General features: G+C 39.3%; 1 protein-coding gene across 1 annotated transcript in view; it reads left to right on the top strand.

Moving 5' to 3' along the window:
• The window catches only part of VPS13B (vacuolar protein sorting 13 homolog B), a 5,424,989-nt gene that overhangs the window by 1,681,763 nt on the left and 3,729,119 nt on the right, over positions 1 to 14,107 (top strand). The window lies entirely within an intron of this gene.

The following is a 14,107-nucleotide window of genomic DNA, read 5'->3' as shown; positions in this document are numbered from 1 at the left end:
GGTATTCAGAGTAACAAGGGGAAATTTGGAAGAGCACAGGGGATGTTTACCTACTATTTTTGATAAATTTAGATAGAGGGATTTTTTAATTCATCTGTGCTACCACCATCTCAAGCAGAAAGGGCTTTACTTTAACATATCAGCTGAGGGGATGACACACTCAGGAATGCAGTACTGCCCCCTCTTCCCTGTTTGCTGTAATATAGTGCCAGTAATGGAAAATGAATTTAAGCACACATAAATATCCATCTGTCAATACAAGCATGCACACTTGTATATAGTATGGGGTTTTGGCAAATATGTCCTTGCAAAATTATTGAACAGCACCCCACCATGTATAACTTAGTTATGGTAACTCGGAGACCATACAATACCAGGGTAAAAGGGAAAAGTTCCTTTACTCATGCATTTCGCAGTTTCACACAAATGCTACACTCCCATTCACCTCATTCATAATGCATTTTGTTTGACTAAATAAATTTGGCTAAAATGCGTACCTGAAATATATATATATATATATATATATATATATATATATATATATATATATATATATGTGTGTGTGTGTATATACATATATATATATATATATATATATATATATTATTTTATAAAGTTGTGTGTATATGTAGAACACACACATACATATATATGCATGTGTGTGTTATATATATATAAATGTACATATGCACACACAGACACATGCACACACAAATTATCTACTGTCATAACCTGAGTATCATTTGCTTGAATTTCAGAAACACACAGCACATCACTTGAATGCAGTTCTATTCATGATCTATAGCTTGCAGGGAGAGCAAGCACCTTTCCAACATGGAGACTGTGCTCCCACTCTCTGATCTATAAACATACTGCTTCCAATGTCACACCAACTTAGAAAGTATATTTTTTGAAGTTAACTTATGTATTTAAGCATTCAGCTATGTGAATCATATATATGTGTGTGTGTGTGTGTGTGTGTGTGTGTGTGTGTGTGTGTGTGTGTGTGTGTGTTTGATACATTTTATACAGACACACACAAACACATATCCACATCATCTTTCCAGGTCCCTGTTTCAGTTAAGAAATCAGTGAAATAAGAAAAAAAATGTTTTCATGGAGCTGCTCTGGTGGTGTGGAGGGAGAAAGTCCTGACTACAGCTCAGCTGGCCCAGGTTTGAATGGCAGCTCAGGTGATTGACTGAGTGGCAGGGAGGTATGGCCATTTGCGTGGGCATTCTTTGTGATGATCCCTGGTGGATATTACAATGAGGGAACGTGGTCCAGAAGAAGGGAATGGGTGGTGGATATGATTGAACTGCCACAGAGGCAGGGCGACATGCCACGCATCTCCATTGCACACCTGCCTCGTGGACATAGCCATGGCCACCACATGAGAAGGGGGCATAACAGTGGTAGGAAATTAAATTAAACTTTTCCTTTCTTAATGGAGAATACTAGACCCCCAGGACAACCCTTCAGATCAGAATGTGCCTTAGCTGCATGCAAGCAAGTCAGAGGGGGGTAGAAGGACAAGCTGGTAGACCCAGAGATGGGTTTGAGACACTGGGTAGAAAGACCATAGGATGATGCAGGGGAGCAGAAAGTGCTCCAAAGAAAGAAAGAAAAAAAAACATTGTTTTCATACCAGAGCAACAAAGCAAAAACAGCTCGTCATAAACAAAACAAAACAAAAAAAGTAAGTGGTAGGAAATGATGTTTGGAATTATGCATTCATAGTGATACTGAGAAAAATACTGTTTTCAGTTATAACACCCCCGTGAGACAGAGCTGCTGGTGCTGAGCTGTGGTACTATATCTTGTGATTCCTTCAGCTGATTTAGTGTAGCTGTCTAGTCACAGCAAGTACATGTAAACAGACTCCTGTGTAGGAGGAAGATGAAGGCAAAGTAACTGATTTATGTTTTTGTTAACCTAGTAATTTTTGCTCATAAAACTGGAAGCAATTGAATTGGAACTGTAAGCTCTCAGCGTGGAATGTTAATGGAGGACAGAAACAAATGTTATCCTGGGAAGTTGTATACCAGACATAACCAAGTATGTAATGTAGTTCATACTTCCATTCAAAGAAGGGGGCCCTTCTAGACAGTAGCCTTACATCAAGATGAAAGCAGTGGGGAAGCCATTAAACTCAGCAGCTGATCCTGTTCTTTAACTGCACCATCAGTTCAAAGACTCAGAAATGTAATGTATACCAATTAACACAATAAAACAATCATAACAGTCAGAAATAGTAGCTGACATAATCAGTCCCACAAAAGTATAAAGCTAATTTTGAGGTTACAGGGTTAATCTAGCTATAGTTTTACCAGTGGTGGCAATGAAAGTGCAGTAGTTATTCATTTTAATTGTGTTGAGTCAGTTTAATTTAACAGCCCATCGTCTGTTAGTGAGATATAGTATTCTGGAAACTATCAGGCTGTAAGTGTTCCTGCCTTAACAAATCCACTGGACTTGGCAGTTGACACTGTCCACAGCTGTGGACTAAATAAACCGATAAAGAGCAGTGTAGGAAAATATTGTCTCCCCCAAAATAAAAAAATAATGGTGCTAATAGGTGAAGCAAATGCCTTGCAGTATGTCTTGTTAGTAAATTTTATCAGCTTTTCCTGCTTCTAAGTGAGTCCTCTGTGTTACTCAGTTTTGGTCACTAATATGTGTGTATCTTAATTAGATTGACATTTAACAATTATATTGACATTATTGCCATTTTCTTGCAGAGTTAAAATCTAAAAACAGATGTCAGTTTCTGCAATTTGGCAGTCCTCCAAGAAGGAATTCTCCATTTATAACCAAAACAAATGCTAATCTTTACCAGCCAGCAATGGCATCACTGCTGTGCTTCACATGCTAAACATCCATTTTAGGTACAAAGGACTTCAAGTCTGTATTGTCTGAATATAATCATTCACAAGTTCTACTGGATATATTGTGTTTTTTAGGAAAGACTGCAGTTAAACATCTTATTTACTGCATGATTTGGTGCTTACAAGTGGTTATATCCGTGTTGGAGTTTAAATGTCATTGACATTGTGAAGTTTTTCACCCGTTATTTGATGGCACCATTAAAGTGAAAGGGTGACGGATGAATTCTAGTTGCCTTCATGAATAAGTTAGAAGGGGCAAAACAGGAAAGAGAAAGTAAGAATGCATGGAACAGATATTAAACATTTCTTACGTGAGGTGTCAAAGCAAGAGATTATTGGTTAAGCTTTATCTGCAGCTTGCTCAGCATATAGGGGAAATGGGTAGATAAACTGCGGTGAGGATTTCTTTCTTCCCATCAAACTCTGAGTTCATGTATCAGTCATTGGAATAATGATGCCAGAATCTGGAAATGGGTACATAAACTGGGGCGAGGATTTCTTATTTCCCATAAAAATCTGAGTTCAGGTATCGGTCATTGGAATAATGATGCCAGAAACTGCTTTCTGAGCCTACGGAATCTTGGAATGCTAGTGTGTGATCATTGCCAGAAGTCAGTTTTGGTGAGAGGGAAGGCAGGGAGATTGACACCTCCATTTGTTATTGATTATAGACAAGAAGCCTCTACTAACTTAGCTATTGCAGCTGGCCACAGAAGCCTGTGTGCAAAATATGCACACAAAAATGAACTAAATATATAACCTTATGTGCTGTGTGGGGAGAGCAGTTCCCCTATACACCCCTTTCTGGGAGTTTGATCCCACATCTTTTACTTATTATGTAACTATCTCTGAGGTCACGCTAGATCAGGACAGGTTAACCTTTGATTAAATAAATAATTACCATGTATCTAAAGGGTAGATATCAGATAAGGTGGAGAGAGAAAGAGATGTTTAAGACTCGAGCAAAAACACCCAACAAAGCAAATTTGTATACAGAAATTTTTTTATATACGTACCCTTAAGGTGATTACATCAGTTGTTGTTAAGGTGGATGCTTGAGAACATGGCCAGACTCTTCACTTAACGCTGCACCAATGAATGTGAGGGAAAACATAACTAGTGCATGAAGAGCTGTGATTACGCTCCAAAATCTGAAAAACGATAAGCATGTAAAGTGCTTCTGTGGCACAAGACCCAGCAGTAACAGCACTTTCAAAGGTGTATAATAGTTCTTACAGATCCACTAAGCACTGTTATGGTTAGGTCTCACCCATGAGATGATCCTGTGCTCTCGAGGTGAATTTCTTGGCATTCATGTCTTAATCACATAATAAAACAGTTATGATTGGAGATCTGATCATAACCCTCTGTTAATTATTGCTGGAATCTGTCTTAATCATTTGTGTTCATTTGGAAATGCCTGTGTGTCATTGTCCAGTTCTAGGCTAGTTTGCCAACATTTTATTTTTATGTAATTTTGCATGTGTCCTAGGGTGCCTTGATAAAAAGTGAAGTGTTTTTATAAGCATCTTTTGTACATTTCCATCCTTTGCCATGGTATTTCTGTTTGAATGCTGTATACATCTGCTGTGGGATTTCTACTCATTTTCATATTATTCATATATTTCATAACCATCAGTGTTGCAGTCTACACATTTTTAACATCAGTTACATTAGTAACATCAGGGGGGGGAATATAGTGGAAATAATGTACATTAGACTTGCAGGTACTGTTAACCGAATTTGGTGGCATAAATGAAGGATCAAACTTTAGAGTGCATAGAATGGGATCTAATGGCCTTGCTTTGTAAAGACAAGTTTCAAGAAGTTTCTTGAGATTTTCTTTCTCTTCTCTTTTCTGTTTCTAGTAATACTGATCTCTAATGCCATATTTAAAAGATGTGGCATATTTAATCCCAGCTTGTTACATCAAAGAAGTAAAACTGTCAGCTGTTGATAAAGAACAGAATGCAGAGTTCCTAAAGAGTTGCCACTAGTCCTGTGATTGAATTGTGAGTCTGATTTACTTATATGATAACCTTAAAACTGAGCAACAACCAGTTTCATTGTTAACACCTTTATCACATTCTTTTTGTGCACTACCACTCTCCATTATTTTTCAGTGCTTTGTTGAACAAGGTGAAGGGTTATTAAAGAAGTGGAAAAGTTTATTGTGAATATAAACACTGTCTACAGTAAAAACTCTGGCATCACCTTTGAAACATCTGTTATAAATGTCAGAGTAACACCAAGCTGTACAACACGCAGAGACAGTTTTATATATATATATCTATATATATCTATATATATATATATATATATATCTATATATATGTGTGTATATATATATATATATATATGTGTGTATATATATATATATATATATATGTATACACACACACACTTGGATGTAAAACATATAGGTTCTGTATGTATTTATATGTCTGAAGAAAGGGACCATGCACAGTGGAGACTCGCGCTTAACTGTTTTCTTTAGTCACAGAATTTGTCTTGGTGGGAGAGCTATCACACTACCAGTATTTTGAACTGACAGTGACCCCAGTTCACACTCCAGATCCCCTCTGCAGTCCTAATGTGCTGCTGATGTATGTTTGCTGGTTTCAGTCTGTAGTCACATTTTTAGGGAAACACACACATGTTTCTGCTTTATTAATTTGTCTGTTGCAATTTGAAGTGAGAAAAAAATGAGCCAATTTATTGTAAGATTCCAGAAAATCTTACTTCCTATGTTTGCCATTCTGTAGTAGAGCAATTAGATGTTAAAGGTATGTTTGGTGTCTTACTGTTTTATTGGTAAGAAACTACAAAAATAAGCAAATTATATTGTGTGCAGTAATGTTCAAAGCATATATTGCAGCTTAAGATAATGAATACCCTGTGAAGTAGCTAGGAATGATTCACATCCACTAGTGTTTATTGTATGGTACAGTAAGTGAAAACAAGTGACATTTGGAACACACGTTCTAAGATGATATGTTATTTGTTGGTCTCTTGACAAAGTTAAGTTCTTAACTGAGGTGCTCGGTGTTCTGCTTCCGTGGTTACTACTCTTGTGTGTCAAATTATATGCAAATGGTTGAGTAACAGAAAAATCCAGTTCTCCTATAGAGGGATTATAATTTTTGTGTGCATTGAACATGAACTGTGAAAAGCCACTTTGAATTAGAGCCCCTCAGTTTGAGAATAAGTTGGTCTCTATCACTTGCTGTAACCATTTTTCTTTACAATGTGTGGGGTAACTACGATGTTTAATAACTTTTAAAAGATGCCATCACTCAAAGCTGTTAAGATTGCTAACAGTGCTATTATCTATTATTTCATAATCAGAGTCCTGATAAAACTTTTTTAGAACATTCTGAACAAGAAAATCTTGAGTGGGGCCACCTAAAACTGAATTGTCCGTTTGCTTTAAATGTTTATTCGTACAGTGCTATTTGTAAACAGAGGAGACAGCCCATCATTTTCAGTAGTCAATGGATATATAATTTTAACATATGTCGAAGCCCGTCTTAGTCTTTTGATGTGTTGGCTCAAGTATACTACATAACATCATATGCCCAGTAAGCTGATCAGTCCTGTTGTGCAAATGGCCACGTTACCAGAGCTGTAACCAAATATTTGGAAGACAATGGCAGAGGTATAGCAGTTGTATTCTGTCGCAGGAAAGAGTAAACAGTTTTCACATGTATCAGATGTCGTTTATTCCTAGATGGATCAGTAAGTTATTATCCTTTCCTTTTTACTGCTCTTCTTAAGATAAAAAAAAAGTGCATTACCAGCATACTTTCTATTTCATGCATATTGCAGCTGTTTATCTTACTGATCATTTGTCCAGCAGTTGCTTATATCCATTATTTGAAATCAGCCTATGTTGGTCTGTATTATTGTAGTTATTTTTTTGTCTGCTGTCCCTCTCCCTTGTGGGGATTTCTTTCTTTCTTTCCTTATCCACCTCCTTGCTTCTCTGATTATTTTTTTTCTTGCTTCTCCCATCCTCATTTATTATATTTACCTCCCCACAAGTATCACAGTGCAGTTCATTTCTCAACTGAGATGCCTCCTCTGTGGAGTTTGCAGGTCTCTTTGCATGTGTAAACATACTTCTCAACCTTTCAGCTTTCAGAATCATAGAAGAGGGCCATCAAACATCACATCTCTCAAAATTTGCATATTCATAAGTTTGCACTCATGGGGATGAGGGCACAAATTTGTAAATTTACCTTTTGCCAGGTACAACCTATAGAATTAGAAAACTTGTGATGCTAACAGATGCACACCTACTTAGCTGAAGCAGGAAAAACGTATCATTACTGCACTGTAAAAAGGATACGCATACCAGTTTTGCATTTTTTATAGCCTTGTGTCCTTCCTCTCATCATAACCTCATAAAAGCTTTGCAGTGTATAACTGCACAAACCCACACACACACCACAGTTGCAGCCAATGTATGACTGTGTGCACCTTGGGTGTCTGTCTGCAATCGAATGAATAAATACATAAACAGTGGCCTAGAAATATATTTAAGCTCGCTGCTGTCTGAACCGTACGGTGCAACCCACTGAACCTGTCATGCCTTCTCAGCTGTTTAGCCCAAGAGCTGGGAAAGGCAACCCAAAATCAAGGTCAGATTTTAAGTAATGCTGTTGTACACTTAAAGTTACTAGTATAACAGGCTTTGTATTAGCAAGCATTTTCTGAAAGATATGAACTCTAAAACTCACACCTGTCATTATTTGGTAACTCCAGTCAGCAACAGTTTGCCACGAACCCACAGATGTTACGAGGATAAGGCCAAAAATTAAGACAAAATCAGAGACTGCAGAGAGCTATGTCATCTGTTCATATGTGCGTGCTAGTGTGCACACATGCACACTCAAATGTGAGCAACAGTTACAGCCCCTTGTATGACTGTGTGCATCCTAAATGTCTGCTTAAATTCATATTAATGCATGAATATATAAACAGTTGGCTAAAAATGTATTTCAGCTTGCTGATGTCAGAATCACACAATTCAGCCACTGCACCGCCCCCACCCACCCACCCACCTTCTTATCTTCTTAGTTCAAGAATTACAAGGCACATTAAAATTATAATCTATTTGTAGGAGAACTGGATTTTGCTTATGTCTTAAACTCCATTTTCATTTTATCCCACTCACTGGCTATAACTTATGAAAGTATTTCTCTCTTCCCTAATAAGTCTCAACTAATTTCCACTACACATTCCTTAAATTTCCCTTTTTTAATTGATAGGTGGGAAAGCACCAATGTCTGATTATATTTCATTACCTTGCATTGCTATCTTAGTTTTTATAGGTGCATGATGTGAAATAGTTATTGACTGTGTCCCCAAGCTTTCAATTAAATGCACATGTTCCTGTGAAATATAATTTCTACCTAGTCTAGCTGAGTTAGAGTACCTTGGGGCATAATGTGTAAATTCTGTCTGAGTTCCTACTACTGAACTGACATCTTCCATGTCAAATATTTTCATAGCTATCTTCAGAAATCTGCCCTCTTCTGCTGTATTTTCTCTTCTAGGTCCCCCTGGTACATATTCACTATTGCGAATCAAAGTCCAATCCCCACCTAAAAATAATATTCCCTGCTGAAAGTTGAGTATTTCTCACCAAATGTTCTTAAATTCCATAGTAGCAGATCTGATGTTGTCATTTCCATTTATTCCTCAACTGTTGGTTTCTGATCTGATCCATGTATCCAACTCGGCTGCTGCTTCCAGCTCGTGGAACACTGAAACTTTCGAACTTCTCCCTTACCCATAATTCCTAGTCAGCTAACATACCTTAGATCTCGTTTGCCACCTTAACATATGGACGTGGTTACTGCATACTGCTGAGCGTTCGCGATTAATCTTGGGTGTTAGAACTTTATTATCTTTATATCTTTAAAGGCTTTATAACTTTCTAATTTTTATAACTTTATAACATTTCTAATGCTATCCAATCTTTAATTTTCATTTTTTTCTTTTTACTCTTGTATTTCTTGGTTACCATTGCTGGTATCCTTCCTTTATTATACTTACCTCTTAATTACCATGGGTGGTATTTCCTTTTCTGTTTCTGTAGTTTAAAAAAAATCTTTACTGTTAATCTTCTGCTGTTGCTTTGCTGTTTGAAACAATGTCAGAGAAATCTTCTGGCTTCAAGAAGTGTGTGGCCTGCTGCCACAAGATACCATTATCTGACACACCTTCAAAGGGTATGTACTGTTTAGGCCCAACACATCTTGACTCTGATTGTGACATCTGTAAGGACTTTAATCCAAGAGCCTTAATTGATAGAAAAATAAGTTAATTTTGACAGGTATGCTCTCCTCTAAGTCTGCTTCAACATCATCTGGGGCTCAAAATCCCAAAAATACCTGACTAGAAGGGGAGATTCCCTTCATTAAGAATCTAAGAGACATTTCCCCAGATTCAACATCTTCTTCGGCTCTGGTATCTGAACTTCCTAGTGAAGTACTAAAAGTGTCTGACCCGACCTCTTCAGATCCAAAACCTCAACCAGAAATATAACCTCATATCCTTTCGCCACAACTGGTCTTGGATCCTGTTTCCTCTCTGCTCCCTTCTCCCTTTTTGGAACAGTCACTGAGACATCACCACTTCGGCCATCTTCAGCAGCATCCTCTGTGAGATACTCCAAGAGTCTGGCTGAAGCTGATGTGGGCAAGATGCTAAGGAAGTTTTTCTCGGCACATTCAAATGGGGGTTCTTCTGGCTCCAACCACATCAGTTCTGGAGACCCTTATCAGTTCTACTCCCCCTTTACTGGCTCCTTCTCCTATTCAACCACTGGTTTTGAAGCCGTTGGATCCAGAGGTTTGGAGTTGTCCACATCAGATTCGAAGATACTTGTATCTTCAGTTCTGGTGGCATCTCTGAGTGGACCAGCACCAAGCACTTAGGATCTGGACAACTCTCAGAGCACAAGCGTTGACACCAGATCTGTTGTGCTGCAGTCAACGCTGAAGTTGTCGGAGGTGTCTGTGCCTCTTGGAGCTTCGGCGCTAGATAGCTTAGCTCTGACTCCCTCCTCGAGTAGTCTGCATTTGGGGAAGAAGGAGCCTACGGTCCGTAAGCATGTCTTCTCAGAGCCCTTTGTCTCCTCCTCTCCAAGGCATCCTGCATTCGAGCTGGTGGAGGGAGGTTTCTCTTTTCCTAGAGTTCGGACTTCTCTCCTCTATTCTGCCGCGACTACCCAATTCCATTCATCTCTTCATCTAGAGCCTCAACCAACCATGCCACTGGGACAGCCAGCCCAAATTAGTCACCAGGATAACCCACCAAGGTATACTGATTTCATCTGCTACTTCTCCAGACCATCCCACTGAAGAAGTTCCCAGGAAGAAAAAATGCAAAAGGAGGCACTTGGACTTGCCAAAAGAGTTTGTCACAGAGGATACCAACTTTGATGAGGGGGAATGTTCCCCATTATCACCACCCAATGATGTCACATTTGGAGAAATCCTAGAAGTCCTAAAGTAAAGAGGTGGTCTGTCCCCCGAAAACCCTTCCCAAGAGTAGTTGGTACTCCTTGGGGCTTTTGGAGTTGACCCATCTACTTCCTGGGTGACTATGCCTGCCGATGAGCTCATTGATTTGACATCTAGATTGGCATGGAAGGAACCTGATTCCATTGAGCCTATCCCTAAGAGACCGATAGGATCCTGGCAACATCTAAGGGCAGAACATATTGGAGCAAGTTGATGCCATGGTCATAGTGGAAGCCATGAAGAAGGAACTAGTGGAGCAAAGTTCTTCTGTCTGTTCCCCCAACAGGGAGTCTAGGGCATTGGACAGGTTTGAGAAGCAAGTCTATGCTTCACAGCTTTCACCCTGCAGCCACTGAATTATTTGGCAGACTTCATGAGACTTCAGTGGGATTTGATTAAGGAACTTGCAAAATCCTTCTCTGAGACCATATCTTCCAAGGCAGAGAGCACTATTGCCTCGCAATTGGCTACCCTTCAGTTAATTTCTAACTTGTCCATGAGGCTTATCTCCCACACAGCTGAAGGTACCTCATGGCCGGCGGGTTCAAGCATTTCTATTAGAAGACATGCATGGATGCGCTTGTGTGACTTTGCAGAACCCTTCAAATCTTCCTTCATTGTTTGGCCTCAAAGTAAAAGATGGACTCTCTAGGTGTGAGTAGGAAGCAAAGGCCTGCCTGCTGTGGCATCCATTTTTGACCCAATAAAGGACCTTCTCTAGGAACTAATGAAGCAGTTGGAAAATGTGGTTCAAGAAATCCCAGGGCCCCTTCCAAGATCCACATGGAGACTGTTCCTTCAGGGGCAGGGGGGGGGGGCTGTAATGGAAGACACCACCCGTGCAGCAGAGGTGGTCCACAAAACCAAGGATCCAGGGATATCTTCTTTGACAGGTCCTATTAATGTTCCTCAAAGTATGCCCAACTGTCCATCTCTGGAGGCAGTCGGGGGTCATTTATCCCTTCACCAGAGAATGTGGCAAGAGATTACAGAAGATTCATAGGTGTGGAGGATAATATCCAGAGGTCATATAATACCATTTTCCCATCCACCCCTGGTGGTTTTGAAAAATATCACCAATGTTCCACCCAGTCGGAGGGAAGCAGCAGCACAATAGATAAACCGGCTGCTAGAAAAAGAGTTATCCAGTCTGGAACTTATTCAAGATTCTTTTTGGTACCAAAGAAAATAGAAGACTGGAGGCCAATTTTGGACCTCAGCTATCTAAATTAGTTGGTTCAGTATGCAAAGTTGTGGATGGACACGGTTCAGGCCATTCTGCCATTCCTGTACAAGGATGATTGGATGTGCTCTATACATTTACAGCATGCATACTATCACATCAAAGTGATTGGATGATCCAGGAGATATCTACCATTTCAGAGCTGTACCCTTTGGTCTCGCCACAGCCCCCAGGGTGTTTACCAAGTGTATGGCAGTAGTAGCAACAGCTCACTTGAAATTGCAAGGACTCTGTGTGCTTCCATATTTGGATGACTGGCTGGTAAGCGCTTCGACCAGGCATTGTCTGATTCAAACTTGAGATTACGTACTTCAGTTATGCTCTCAAGTGGGGATTTTGGTCAGTCACAAAAAAATCTCACCTCAAACAAACACAAAGACTAGAATTAATCGGTGCCTTACTCAATACAGTCACTTACACAGTTCCTCTCCTTGTATCCAGAGTTCAGTCTGTGCACTTCCAGGTGAAAAAGATCATTCAAAATTCTTCCCTATCAGGTCGATTGATTCTCCAAACGTTAGGGTCCATGTCAGTGGCTATCATTTTGGTTCCATTGGCAAGGTACCACAAGAGAATTCCACAGTGTACACTCACAGCCCCGTGGTCCATCTTTCATCAACCACTATCCAGTCAGGTCAAAAGCAAGCTTACAAGAATTATATTTTATGGTGGATATACTCTAGTCAAGTTCAAGAAGGCCATCCCTTTGTCCTTCTCCAAACCAAGGCCATAGGTGACCATGGACATCTCCCAGATCAGGTGGGGGGGGGGGCTTCTTGAGAAGAACAGTCCAAGGCACTTGGTTCCTCGAAGAGGCCAACACCCATATAAATGTCATGGAAATGAGAACTGTCCCCCTAGCCATACTGCAAAACCATATCGAATTCCTTGGTATTTACCGGTTTTGAGGACAAAATAGTAGGATGCCATGAATAGGATGCCATGAATTTCCAAGTGGCCCCTTCAATTCCCGTTTTTTTCTCTATTTACAGTTTTAAGTGACTGCTTGTTGGACTTGGGAACTAGGGTGGGACTGGGAGGGAGATGGGGAATGAAAGATGCGTTTTAGAAGACACTCTACACACCACAAAATGTCACCCTTTTACACACAGGTTTTCTGCTGATTTTTGTGCTTAATTTCTGGATTATCACCATGAAAATTAAGTGTATTACAAAAGTTAGTAAAAGATAAGTCTTAAGTTTGTTAAACAGTTGTGTATAATTTAAACAGTGGGATGGATTCATTTCAGATATTTAGAACATGTTTCCTCTCTGCAGACTCTCATTTTAACATGTATTTTGTTGGGGTGGATTGCTTTAATGTTTAGCGAGTCAGCAGTCACCACTGATGTAACAGAAAGAGCAAGACAAATTTGCAATATAATTTTCATAATTTCACAGCACATTAACTGAAATCTGACTGTAGACAAAAAAGTAGTAGTAGTTGTTCTACAGTGATTGAAGTGTGTTTTATTTTTCAAACGCTAGACTTGCAATTAGTGATACATCAACCTCGATATGCTGTTAAGGCAGCCAAATGGCTCGTGCTAAGCTGCCGTATTATTTCCAAATATAGCGAAGAGAGAATTGAAACAAGTTGGGCTTTGGAAGTTGCTTAACATGGCACAAACTAAATTGCAGGAAGGACGTCCATATGTGTAAATCCCGATTTCCGAACTATGAAGCCTGTATTACACACACATTCTTCTTTGTAATCCGATGTAAAGTAAAAGTTTTAATTTGTCTTTCTGTCTGTTGGGTTGCTTTGGTTTCCTGATAATCACTGGTAAACTAAACACCTGTGAAGGAAAGTGAAGGTGAAAGTGCACTGTGGTTGCACAGGATCAGGTCAGGTATTATGTTCTTCTTTAGTCTATCAGCCCCTCCTCCTTGGACTGTCAACTTCTAAAAGCGTCTTGAACCTGAAAATGGGAAAGCATGAACTGGGTGCCTTTAAAATAGTAGGAGGACAAGGACGAAGATGATGACGATATAGTTGGAGTCACTTATTATGATAACTTAAGACTCCTTTAATAATGTATCACCAGAGAAGGGATCATGGGAATGCAGTGGGAGACAGGGATATATAAACCACATATAACTAAATGTAATTTTAATTAAATATATGTTCCTTAACCTTCAGTTTGTAATCATAAACCAATTCATTGTTAACTTGATGTTTTCTTTGATTTTTAACTAGATGTCAGACTAAATATTGTGTAATTTTGGGTACCGGTTTAAGCATTACATAGTTTATGTAGAACAGTTATTCTGATTCTTGCTTTAAACAGCTGTGGTTGCCATTCACTCTATGACAAAAATGTAACTCAGTTGTTGTCGCATGGAAATTGTTTAGACAGAAAGCACGAGAGATGTATTTCCTTTGTGTAGTGTTTTTAAGCATCTAGGTATTATTGTTGCTGTTACAGGTTGAAAGCTAT

Source organism: Protopterus annectens, chromosome 3.part0 (assembly GCF_019279795.1).
Source record: "Protopterus annectens isolate FY-2018-M chromosome 3.part0, PAN1.0, whole genome shotgun sequence".
NCBI classification, from domain to species: Eukaryota; Metazoa; Chordata; order Ceratodontiformes; family Protopteridae; genus Protopterus; species Protopterus annectens.
This window is presented reverse-complemented; position numbering and strand designations above follow the sequence as displayed.